Source organism: Nannobrachium achirus (genome assembly GCF_963921795.1).
Source record: "Nannobrachium achirus genome assembly, chromosome: 22".
Taxonomy (NCBI): Eukaryota; Metazoa; Chordata; class Actinopteri; order Myctophiformes; family Myctophidae; genus Nannobrachium; species Nannobrachium achirus.
The window spans coordinates 18,787,721-18,801,630 of record NC_137829.1 but is presented as its reverse complement, the minus strand read 5'-3'; positions in this window follow the sequence as shown (position 1 = coordinate 18,801,630).

Sequence of the window (13,910 nt, the reverse complement as noted above, 5' to 3'; positions counted from 1 at the left end):
TCCCAGTTCCCCCTGAGTGAATGTCGAAGAGTCCTTGAGCAAGAAGACTCTGAACCCCTAGTTGCTCCCGGTGTGCAGGTTGGTGTCTTGCATTCCTCCGCCATCGGTGTATGAATGTGTGTGTGAATGGGTGAATGTAATGCACAATCTATGTAAAGCACCTTGGATAAAAGTGCTATATAAATGCACCATTGACCAATTGTAAGAAACAAGAAAATGGATTAAAAAAGGGTTACAAAAAATAAGATAATAAAAATGGAGGGCGCTCGGGTGGCGCAGTAATTAAGTCCCTGCTCATCACCACAGAGGTTGTGGATTCGGGTGTCTACGAACAGAGCGAAGTGTTGGGCGGGAGGAGTAAAACGAAGGTTCTGTGTCCTCCCGGTGGGGGCTCCTCAGTGGCAGGTGAGTCAGTAGGATACGATAGCAGTGACAACACAAAAATGTGGGGAGGAATCAATTGGCAAAATAACTAAAATTGGGGAGAAAAAGGGGGTAAAAATAATTGGCTACTCTACAGTAAATTTAAAAAATTAATTAAAATCGCGTTTGTGTGTGTGCGTACACATACACATGCATGCATGTGAAGAAACGTGGGCTTATTCAGAGGGTCAAGGATGACATGGGTCATTTCCAGTGGAGGAAAGTTTGGTACGTATTGACCAAGATTTTTGAAAATGGCAAAAATAGCAACGTGATATACTGCCACTCAAGTCAGCATCGTATCAGCAACAAAATAGCCAAATAAATCTGTTCATTCTCAGGTCACTGCAGCACCCATTTCTCTTCTCTCTATAGAAAACACAATCCTACATTTGGGCATGAAACAATCATTAGGCTAATAGTATGTATTTCTTCCCTTGTAGCCCATCTTTAGAAAGTGACAGATGTGTCAAATGCTGACATGTGTAACTTCAAATGGATATTGTTTTTCTCATGAACATAATCAACAAGAGGCTACTGTAAGTACTTACCTTTTGTCCCTTTGGTCCCATCTCGCCTTTCTCACATTCACATGGTGCGGGTGTGGCCGGGGGCGTGGGCGGGGGCGTGGGCGGGGACTGGCACTTCGGGCACTTCAAAAAGGAATGACATGCTATGTCAGTGTTGTACAAGTGTTTGGCATGGATCGGGGCAACGGTTGCGGAGATATGAGCAGGGCAAAAGTGTGACGTGTGACATGTGACAGACAGACTGACAGACAGACAGACAGCTGGTCAAGGTTTTGACAGTAACTGCGACCTGACGGTCGCAATAATGAAATGCACACATTAGGAATCGCATATTAGTCAATTGGTTTGGAAAAATGATTAATTATTGATTATTTTTAAATAATCAATTAAATCGATTAAATAATAGTTATAGACTGTGTGTGCGTAACACTACAACACATCACACATCCACAAGGACAATGAAAGAATATGCTACTTACCCCTCTATCAGCCAGTTCCACCTGTATAAATGAACAAATGAAAGTGATGAATAACAAACAAATGCAAGTTTGAAGATGGGTATGAGGAGTTCAGAATTACACTGGGGTATGAAATCATCTTGACAAGAAAGGGCTGTTATATGGGGCACGCAGAGGATATACACACTACAGTAACAATGCATACAGTAACATTGTCAGAAGTTGTCATGCATCAATGTTCTTTCTGTTCATCTTTTTTTTTCTTTTCCAGAATGTCACCATCACTCCACCACCTCAGTATGAATGGTTGAACAAACCCAAATTAATTAGGTAGGGTAAGTGATTTCATTTAATTCAAATAATAACAAAATGGGTCTATGTTCTGATAGTACTACAGTAGATACTATAGAGTGTTTGGTCCACATTTGTCTCCTGTGAGGAGAAAAATGCAGTTTAAAAAACTATTGGGTGACTGACAAGTTTTCCTCCAATCAGGATAGAGTGGGGCCTTCCTCCAATCATGGTTGAGTGGGGGCGGGCCTGACGTGCAGCATGGCCTGCCCCCACTTGGTCATGATTGGAGGAAGGCCCCCAACTGTCACCTACATGAAAACTGAAACTGAAAGTTAAATTAAATCACTTTCTTACCCTACCTTTAAATCAGAATACTTTCTGCAACTTTTTGGTTTATTTGTTTGATTGATTTAGTTTTTAAATTGGAGAAAGAAATGGTAGGCTACTTGCAGGGGTGTCGCACCAAATCTGGGCTCTGGGTACTTCAACTATTGAAAAATAGCAGATATAAGCTCACAGTGAGGGCCGCGCTGCGAGCTTGTAAATCGTGAACATTTTAATATTTCTGAATATAAGGTTTTTTGAAAAAAACCTATGTTTCTGTCAGTGGTGCTCAAACCTTTTCATGTGAAGGACCCCCAAAATTACATGTATTTGGCCATGGACCCCCATCTCAAAATATATGGTTCCAGGGACCCCCCAGAAGCAAAATTTGAGTTCCAAATGTTCGCTTAAAAAATACATACAACATTCAAAGATTTGCACACATTTTCATGACTTTTCAAAAATAGCAGATCTACAAGCTCGCAGCCGCGCTGTGAGCTTGTATATCTGCTATTTTTCAATAGCTAAAGTATAAAATAATTCCAGCCCCTCCACCTTGGGCCCTAGTAACTCAGTCCCACTTCCCCCCACCCCCTTGTGACGCCCCTAGCTACTTACAATTTGTTCGAGGACTTTCTTTACAATGTTCTCATCCTGCAGGTTACAGTTGAGGGTGTACGGGTGGTTGGCAAGCTGACACGGAATGCTGTCCTCCACTTTGATGCCCACAGTGATGAAGTTGATGTTGTGCTTTTCCTTGGCTACGGTGACAGCCGAGCGATCGTCGTAGAGCTGCTGTCGGCCATCGTTGTCTGTGAGCAGCACGGCTATCTTGAGGCTGCGAGGAGTGGTCTCCTGCTCGTACATCTTGGTGATGTTGGTGATGGCATAGACTGTTTTGGTGCCTTCGATTGATTGAAGAATTTATTAGAAGATTGCATAGGAAAAAGTACAGTTTCATGACAAATCACTGGTACACGGTCAACTAAATGGAGATCCTAGTAAGCTTTTTGGCTTATTTACACAGGAACCACTTTATGCATCTCATATAACATTGAAAGACAGACAGATAGAACACAGTACTTTGCATAGGAAATTATCAATAACAAAAGGGGAAAAAGCAGTCATAAAGAAGAAATAAAATAAAATAATAAAATAACAAGGGAAGAATAAATAATAGTAATAAAGAGAAATAGGAGATATTTACCCTCGCGTAGGTAGGTGAGGTTCTGGACGCGGTCCTTGAACTCCTGGGTGTCCAGCCACTCTCTGAAGTGATACTCTACTTGGACCTGGCTGCTGTACTGCAGCAGGGCCACCCTCCACTTCAGGACGCGCTGACTCTGAAGCTCGAGGCTGGGGAGTCCTTCCACCACATCCACAGCGAACGTCTTCTCCATGCCATGGTTCTTCAGCTCGATGCTCTCAGAGCTGTCCAACAGAAAGGAAAGGTCCAAGGCACAATCTGTGTGTTCACACACTGGGGGTTTCCAGGGAGGGATCCCCAAGCGAAACGAGTTAATATAGCATAAGCTGTAAAATCTGTTTAACCACTACAACGGCTGTTTGAAAACAGCCCACAGCGCTTTGTGAGCATGTAGATCAGCTTTTTAATATGTATAATTTTAAAAAACATGTCAAGATTTTTAACAACACTTTTTTTGTGTAATTGAGGTCAGGAAACGGGACCGGGCTGCCACACTGTGGGCAGACAGACAGACAGACAGACAGACAGACAGACAGACAGACAGACAGAAAGAAAGAATTTGGCACAGAGCAGAGGAGAGCACACCAGAACCAGCCACGGAAAGTTTATGCTCGCGGGAGGATCTGTGCGCCTCCCACCAGAACAATTTAGCTGCATAGCCTATATATTTTACAAACCTTTTTCACGATAAAGCATAGCAGCAGTATGATAGTCTTCCAGCATACAATAAGGTCAGACTAAAAAGGTCCTTTGTCCATCAGTCGACTTTAAGGCTTAATCAGGAGTTTGGCCAGAGGTAGCCCAGGCGGTGGACATTGCGCTTGTCTGTATTATCCTTATGTATGTAATCCTGTCTCGTTCCTTTGTTGTTTATGTCAAATGTTTGTATATGTGTTTTCGCATACATGGCTGCTGTGTCGCAAGACACATTTCAGTGTGAACTGACAATAAAGTACTAAATCATATCTTATCTGCTTAACAGGTGTAACCAGAAAAAACAATGTTCGCAATTAGGGATGCATCATGAATGATTAATCGGTCATATATCAGTATTGGTAATAGCATTGAAATTGCAATATCGGTATTGGACTGATGTCAAAATAACATGTCGGTTTTAGCCGAGATAACCTTTTTCATATTTATGTTTGAGTGTGAAGTGTCGGTATCCTTCTTTATTTAAGCCCTTAGCCCAATCAGGGACCAGCATTTCTTGCAACGTCATCATTAACAGCCAATGAGGGACCAGCATTCCTGGTGATGCCAGTGGTGATGTCACTGGCATTGCCAGTGGTGATGCCAGCACATTGGCACCTCGACAGAGTGCAGTTCTAGTTCTAACTAAAATGTGCATCAGTATGCCAATCAGGTAGTGAGAATGCACTCTTTATTCAAATTCTGCATCTGCACCCAGAATCACAGTTGTAACAGGTGTTTAATTGGTAAACTCTACTGGAGGCTTGCATTGCAATATCGATATTGGCAGATTTTCGGTAATCTGATATTGGCCAAAATGACAATATTGTGTATCCCTATTAATAAGGTTATCAGTCATGGTATTATTTCCTTACCATGGGCATCATGGTTATTTGCACATTCCCTGCACTGACTCTGGGCACTGATGCTGGTCAGGGCTGTGATGAGCAGCACCAGCTTCATGGTCCCTCCTGTTGACAGCAGTGGTGGAAGAAATACTCATATATTTCAGTTAGCAATACCACAAAATAATAAAAAATACTCTTATGAGCAAAAAGCTTGTAGAATTCAAACTTTGACTTGAGTAAAAGTACAAAGTAAGAATATATACTGTGTACACTTACAATACCAAAGTAAAAGTAGGCTACTCCATTGTTTTTTTCGAAGCGTGTCAAATGTTTCGACAATAGCCGACCTATAGCGCGAGCAGTTTTGAGCTCGTAGATCGGCTATTTTCGAATAGTCAAAGTCTAAAATAGTGGTTAACGTAAAAAGAAATACGATATAGTTTAAAAGTATCGAGAAATTGATGAATTCTTAAGTCAAGTAAAAGTTCCTCAATATTGTACTTAAAGGACCACTTCACTTCTTCTGCCTTATATGTATTTGGCCACGGACCCCAGTCTCAAAATATTTAGTTCCAAGGCCCCCCAGAAGCAAATTTGAGTCACAAATGTTTGCTTGAAAAATATATTCAAAGATTTGCACACATTTTCACAATTTCTCAAAAATAGCAGATCTACAAGCTTGCAGCGCGGCACCGAGTATATCTGCTATTTTTCAATAGCTAAAGTATAAAATAATTAAGGTTCCTCCTCCCTGGGCCCTACTAACTCAGTCCCACTTCCCCCCCCCCTTGTGACGCCCCTCCTCTGAGACACAGAGCAAATAGACAGAGATGGTAACATATAACCAGCAGTTGTGAGGACCAATTAGCCCTACAGTACATATCATCACTGTCGGGCAGAAAGAAACCTTGTATCTCCAAGTTTCAAATTTGTAAGTTTTTTCAAACCACTTCAACCATTTTTTACCTAAGTTACTTTGGTTGACAACTAAATCAAATATTCATAATCCCTACCAGGTGACAACCAGCCAATACCTGTCTATCTACTTGATTGGTACAGATACAAATAAGATTTAGAATATACATAATGGTATAGTCTTTGTGGTAACACTTGCTATGAAACCCATAATGCATTATCAACATACTTATGTACATAATACATTTATTTGTAACACACTTTACATTTGAAACAAATCTCAAAGAGCTACATTCAAAAGGAAAGAAAACTGGAAGATTTAAAATAGACTAAGATAATAATAAAAACAAAACCAAGAAATGAATAAATAAAAACTCAATGGAAAGTTATAACTTATAAGCATAATGATTTATAAAACACTTTATGACTAATGTCAAGTGTCAATTCATAGTGTTCATTACACCATACATTCATTTCAAAACGCATTTTAATAAATGTAACTAATTTCCATATTATTATGGGGGGGGGGGGGGGGGGGGGGGTTTGTTTATAGACTAGTACAGGGGTATTCAACAAGGGGTCCGGGAGCCCTAGGGGGTCCTCCAAATCTTCCAATCCTTTTTATATTAACAACATGAACCATTGTGTCCATATTCTGAGAACTGTAGCCAAAAATAGCAGATCTACAAGCTTGTAGATCGGTTAAGAGGTTTGGTGTAGAGGGGGGAAAAGAGCAGACTAAGTACAGAATAAAGGTCAAGTTTATTAGGTAATGACGGCTCAAGTGGTTAAATATCTGAAAACATAAATTGACATGAATCCAAAATACACTGGCAATTGTGCTGTCAAACGATGAAACTATATGGAATCTATGAAAGGGTCGTGGAGGGGTCCCTGCTTCATCTCTCTCTCAACTAAGGTATATAAATATCAGTAGATGCCCCTTATCTGTTGCCTTACCTTTCAATATCTGTTGAGAGCAGATGAAAACAAGACAGCGGCCGGCTCCAGTTAGCTGAGCAGCAGCAGCAGTAGCAACAGTGGACTCAGCCTTATGGTGCAGAGAGAGAGAACGAGACTGTGACCCCTGATCCTCTCCTTTCTTTAAAACAGGAGAGACCACCTCATTGTAGCCCTCCCAAACCCAGTGGTGGAAAGTACTGTAACCTAAGCTGATGTGTTTTCACTACAATGCCAGTATATTGCAGCTAAAGAATGTTTTTTCATTACAATGCCAGCATATTACCAGGTAAAGAATGTGCAAATAACTTGCCATGGCGTGGCAGTGGGAGATTCCTTTTCACATGCACTCCAAGGCAGTAAAAGTGCTGGTAACGCCTGGTAAGCATGCCTGATGAGCAGCCGTTTTGCCTAACTTGCTGGAATACTTCCCACATGCCCTCCTTGGCAGTAAAAGTGATGCCTGGTAAGCGACCGTTTATTTGTAGCAGCATAAGTACTCTATAACTCACGTGTGAGGTGACTAAGCACGCGAGACTTCCACCTGTGGGCTTACTTCTAATACTTCTACTGCACTATTACATCCCAGAGGTAAACATTGTGTAATAAATGTTACTCCACTAGAATAATGGAACAGCTATAGTTACAAGTGACTTAGATTCAGGCAAAGGTATTTCTTTAATAGATGTTTTAAAATGTGTGTCCAAAAGAACAATTCATTGAATTGAAATATATATGGACATAAAGCTCAATCGTGTTGGTCTACTCAAATACAAACTAAAGGTTAATTCAATTAACCTTTTGTTTGTGTGAACAGGATAATAAAATGTCACTTTATATCCATATGAAGGTGCATCAGTTATACTTATATGTACAGTGAGTATACTTCTTTGGCATATGATGGTGTCACTTTCAGAAAATAATAGTGGGGAGAAGAAAAACAAAACACTGTACAATGAAATATAACATCTCTGTTGGGCAGAAACACCATAATGTCCAAAACTGCTATGTATGTAATGTCAAATATAGCAAAAGTTGCAGATCTACAAAATCTAAACGCTTGTGGATCTGCTAAATGTTATGCTTTTGTCAATGTAGTATGATCAAGTAGGATGTTAATTTACAAAAAAAACAAGGTTAGAAATAAGAGGTTTCTGCCTGACAGCAACCATAAATTGAGCTGTCAGTGTGGGCTATAATTGAATGATAGCCCATACTGACGGCTCAGTCTTTATCCTATATAGTCATTAAAGTGTTATTTTAAGGAAAAAAATAAGAAATTATCTGAGGTAGTTTTGTTAACCCCTCCTGCATGGGCCAGGTCCATGGAGTGTACCGTTTGTGTCTCGGCTCCATGTAATAATGGAGAGCTTCTAAAGCCCTCTCTGTTAGGAACGTTGGTACAAAGACTTATCACATCCACGTGACAAGTCATTATATCCCTGACCCCTGACCCTGACCCCTCCTGCATCCTCCTCCAAACCCCAAACACAAAGTAACACTCAAATCCAACAGGGTTTTCACCCAAAATATCCCCCAGTGCTCTGGTCACGGTATAGACTATATCTTTCCCTTTAAATTTTGGAGGACAACCATAAAGAATACATTCCTGTGGATTATCTAAATGCACTGACTCCCCTGACCATAACCTGAAACTGAAAGTATGAGCTTCCGTCGTGCTGCTTAGAAACCTGCAAACAGATCCCAACCGCACTCTCAAGAACGGCACCAGAATGATAGTGTTTTGCGGATGATAGCCAAGGCCCGTCCCCAATCACCGCCCTATTCAAGCTTTGTCGGAATGTCCTCTGGTGTGTATTAGGGTGGTGTCAAGTTGGCCGATACCATCTTTGACTACTTTCTAGTTTCTGATTGACATGAGCCTCTATTAACTCATTAGTCACTCTAATCCTGCACGGCCATCCCAGCGGAACTTCTCTGGTTCAGCTGAGGTGTGGGCGTGAGGGGGTTTGGGTTCATGCATGTTCTTGGACTTTTGTCTGTCTTGGAATGATATGGAAATCTGAGTAACCTTCTGTCACGTCTAGAACAACAATGCCAGCTTGCTTGAAGTGAGGGTATGTTTAAAGATGGGATAGATAGATAGATAGATAGATAGATAGATAGATATCCGACTTGCTCCCCGTCAGTTTGTGCTTTTTTTGTACTAAAACCAAATGAACGCTGCCTTTGTTGTGATTAAATCATGTGTATTTTGAATATTACACAAAGTGTTGTAAGATCACACATATGGAATTCCTTTCCGAAAGCCTTAGGAGTGTATCCCTTCCTTAAATTTCCTTTAAAACGGTCTGAAAAGTCACTTACAGATGGCTGCTACTCCTAACTTGTAATAGACAAAGCCTATAAATTAATTACCTCCCCCTTCCCACTGTAAATATGCTTGCTTTAGCCTACTTAGTACTAGCATGGAAAATGATGGGTACAATTTAAGCCATTAAAAACGCAAAAAGTATGCATACAGAAATTGATTTGATGACTGAAGCAATGTAAGACCCCTCTTTAATAATAACTAATAACCAGTCCTTACAGTGTTCTGGTGAATAATGACAAATCAGGAGTGCTGCAGGAGATGGAGTCGAAATTCAGGAGACTCTAGTTGCAGGACCTACCCTCCCCTGCCCCTTCTTTGTATATACTGTTTGTTTTAGACGTACTGTCTTTTTTTTTCTTTTTTTTTTTTTACATATCTACTGCATAGTACTGTGTTCTATTTGTCTGTCATTCAATGTTATATGAGATACTTCAATGGTTTCCAGTGGAAATAAGCTTAGTCTTTTCATGGATCTCCTTTTAGTAGACCTTGTACCAGTGAACTGTACCGTCATGAAACTGTACCTTTTCCTATGCAAACTTCTAATAAAGTCTTTGTTGGGTTAAAAACATTTTAATATCTATTATATTTAAAACACCAACTTCAGTGTTACAAGTGACAAGGTTATTTTGTTTTGATCTGATAACTAATGCATGTGACGAGAATCTGCCCACTACAGGGACAGAGAGATTGACCAGCGAAATGTCAAAGTGTCCCGGACACTGGATAATGAGAAGCCAAAACATTCTACATCCTTTCTGAGTTCACGAGACTCAGTCACAACACCATCTCATGATCCATTGTTATGTTTAACTGTCCAATGAATGCTTGACAAATCTATTTTCCCTGTACCTACTGAAGTATATTTGTGAACTGATGTTACATTGTATGAAGATTCAGATTGAGAAAGAAAAAGAGACACATGTTTATTGTACTGTACTGGACATCTATTTTGTATGCTCATTGATTTAATATACAGTAAGAGAAAAACCCGGACTTACACTGTGTGGTCTCATTTATTGTGTGGGAGTGAATTCAATCATTTTGGGGGAAACTGTCTATTCATATGGATAATAATAATCATTCCATCAATTGGCCCATTCGATTGCCGGATTAGCTCCGAGGAGATATTGGGGACTTTGTTGGACTCATTTTGTCTCTTCCGCTGCTAGAACCAGTTGCGGATTTCTACTGAGTTGACGTTTATGGATTCGATAAACTGCTGGACAGTTTGTTTTGGAGTCTTCGTTCATCTCTGCTAGAGAAACAACCAGCCGAGGATATTATCAGACATTTCCCCTGACTCCCACGGATTATCACTGAAAGGATTCTCTCCCACTCGTTTTTCCTCCTGCGCGCGGAGAAATTACCATGGGACTTGAGAAGTGTGTATAAAGCACACAGAGTAAGTTTTGATTTTATTCATGCCTTTTTGGACTGAAAATCACAGATGGGTCAAGTACTTAAAGATTTGTACCGGCTAAGTTAGAGAATTGCTACCTCTAGCCCAAGCTGCGTTTTGATTGTTTAATGTTTAATGTTTTTTTTTTGTCTATTGTTTTGTTGCTTTTTGTTGCACGTTTGAGTAACAGAATAGGGACTGCGGTTTCCTGTTCTGAGGACATAGCAGACTGTTGGTCACAGATTCATGCTTGTCCATATTATTAGTTGGTGTTATTTAGCACGAGACTCCAGTTTAGTGTTGCCAGGACGAAAGTTATTTCTGTCCTGAAGGAAATCTTTACACGATTTTGTTTAGTGTACCCAGAACAAAAGCAATTGTTCTGAAGGGAGAATCTCTTGGCCAGTGCATAACCCAATACGGCTGTTTCAAGCCACTTAATCACATAAGAAATAGCGTGATTATTTTAATTGGTAGATTTCCTTTATGTTCCAGAACAGAACGTTCTGACGGAAATCTTCATGCTTTACGCTTACCTGTTGTGTCTTATCTAGTGTGTTTCGTTTTTTTAGTCTTATTATTTTTTTATTCCGTCTATTCCGCCAGCTGAGGTGGCAAGCAAACTAGCTTTGATTTCATCCTCCTCCTAACCGACCAGCTTCAAAAATGGGAAATGCACAGGGAGGCAGAGAACACCTGCCGAAATCTAAACAACCTCTTTACAAACTGAACAACAACTTTGAGTTTGAAGCCTCTCTCCAAAGCTTGGAGAATGAACTGATAACAGCTTTAACGGCTAAGATAGACAATGAGGAAATGAAACAGGTTGTTTCTAGGTGCCCAACAATTGCACCATTTTTGCCCATATGGAGAAAGGAATTCGGATATGATGACTCTCTCACGACTGAGGACTTGACGAGATTTTCTGGAGTACTGTATCAACATATCGATAAAATCTCACAACGGAAAAGTCTGAAGAAAGCCGAAAATGAGGTCGCCAGGCTTGGGATTCTCGCTCTGGCGCAGCTGCGCTGGGCGGCTGCAGAAAGAGAGGCAGCGAGGGAGAGAAAAGAAAAGGAGAGGCCTTCAGAATCGGACAGCCAGGTGTGCCTTCCTCACACCGTGCCAGAACAGGGGCGAACAACAGTGAGCTCGGCCCGGCTGGACGACACCGTGCCACACCAGAGGTGAAGGACAACAGTGAGGTCGGCCCGGCTGGACGAACACCATCACCACAACCTCCCCCACCTGTGGCTGTGACTCACGGGCCTCCACGCCAGGGGGGTATCAATGCACGACATCACATTGACATGCAAACCTCATTACCTACACTTCTATCTGATAGGAAGGGGGTAGAGAGAGGGGGGAGGCAACATGAAGGAGAAAGATGTGACAATGATTTAAATAACTCAGTTGTTTTTTCTCCTCCTTGTAATCAGGTCGAGCTGGGAGATCCCGCTGACCACACGAATCCGCCCCTCCCCGGCATTCCACGCAAACCACCAAAACCAACACCCACTAAGAATGGCCATACACCCACTAAGGAAAAAGTGTACACAGGTGAGCGTCGGGAACAGGTTCACACACCCACACCTAGTCAAATTAACGATTCTCTTTTGGCGTACCCAGAGGATGGCGAAATTACATTTGTGTACCGTAATTGGTACCCAGTGGATGCTCGAGACACGGCTGAACGTTTACCCGATATCCACAGCAACCCTGATGAGTGGGAAAAATCTGTAAAGGCAGAAATTGTGGAGCTAAGACTAGACACCTGGGAAGTTAAAAAACTAATTACTATGTGTTGCACACCTAAAACTTTTCCTTATCAGATTTCTGCTACAGGCAGACGGTCTTGGCTACAGGCAGACGGTCACCCATACCAGTGTATGCGGCCCGTGCCGGCCCAAGGTAGTAACCCTGCAGGTGAGGTCAGGTACGCCCCACATGAAGCCGCAGTACAGGTTATGATTAATCAGGCTAAGGACCTTGTTAGAGGTAACGTGGACTTTTCCTTAATCACTAACATTAAGATGAGGCAGGGTGAGGACGTCTCTGATTTCGTCCATCACTTCACCACTCAGTTTGACCGCCACTCGGGTTTCACAAAAGGGCTGCCAGGATATGCTAGTGTGCTTAATCAGCTTTTGATTGACGCTTTACGCCCCCATTTGAGACAGGCGATCATTATGCATGACCCGCTATGGAGAGTGAGAACGACAGATAAGATCACAATACTAGCCAGGTATTACAACGACATCGTTCCAGAGCCCAAGCCACTAGTTAAGTTGCGAGCCGTAATGTCGGATGATGGACAAGTGACACTCCACCGAACACATAACCCGAAGAGGGGTCCCAGTGGTGATCAGCGGGATCCCCCAGCCGGGAATGGACCTGAAGGACTGAGTCAAGGTAACAACATCAACACAAACACTAACAGGGCCCAGAACAATACACACACAATCACCTGTTTCAGCTGTGGAAAGAAGTGGCAGGCCCAACAGCAGCAGAACCCTGCTACACAGGGTCCCCCAACCGAGTCAGGTCAGGTACAAGTACAATCATGACTAGATAAAGGCCCATTGGGCCACCCACGTAGGCCACCCATGCTAGACTTGGCTATTGTTGATGATTATGATAATGACTACTTACTACTGACACTTCAGAGGTGTGGCACCCCGTTGATCGGCTGATCACGGTGCCAACCCTAGTAGTTGTATTTCATGCCTAATTTAGTATTGTTGTCAGTTCTCCACTCATAGAGCCTGCAGTTGTTGGAGTCCAGGGCGGAGCAGAACCATGGCTGCCTTTCCCTGGCCTTTCTGACCCTGATGGAACTCTATGGTGTGAGACGCCCGCTGCAACCAGACCACATCGCTGCAGCCACAAAGTCTCTAAGGGCGGTAACCTTCAGTCTAATAGTATTAATTATTGACTACTCTCTTTGAATAGTATTAATTATTGTTAACAATAAAAAAATAAAAAAATGGGCTGGTTTAGTATAGTTTTGGCGTTTAATTTGTCAGTTTACCTTCTTTGATTTATTTTGGGTAGTGTATGGCTGTCTGCGGGGACGACGGGCACACAGTGTTTGGCCCTAGTAGACAGCCCACTTTTGATTATTTTAGCCAGCCCATCTTAGGCCATGTTAGGATTATACAGTACAGTAGTTGGATTCATTATAAAAAAAAAAAAAAAAAAAAAAAAATGTTATTAATTATTAATTAATTGTATGATTATTGATTATAAAAAAAAAAAAAAAATCAGTTCATTTAAAAGTTCATTTATGCTTTAATGTTTTCACACACAATGGACATTGTGTGTTCAAGGGGGGAGTTTATCTGATTGCCTATTATCTGTTTGTCTGATTTTACAGTGATTTTACATTGATTTTGATTTTACATTGATTTTCTATTACTTAAGATTTTACATTAATTGATTTTAACTCCCTTATCAACTTCCCACTTTCTCTCCCACTCTTGTCTCTGCTTGCGTGTGCGTACGTGTGCGTATGTGTGGCT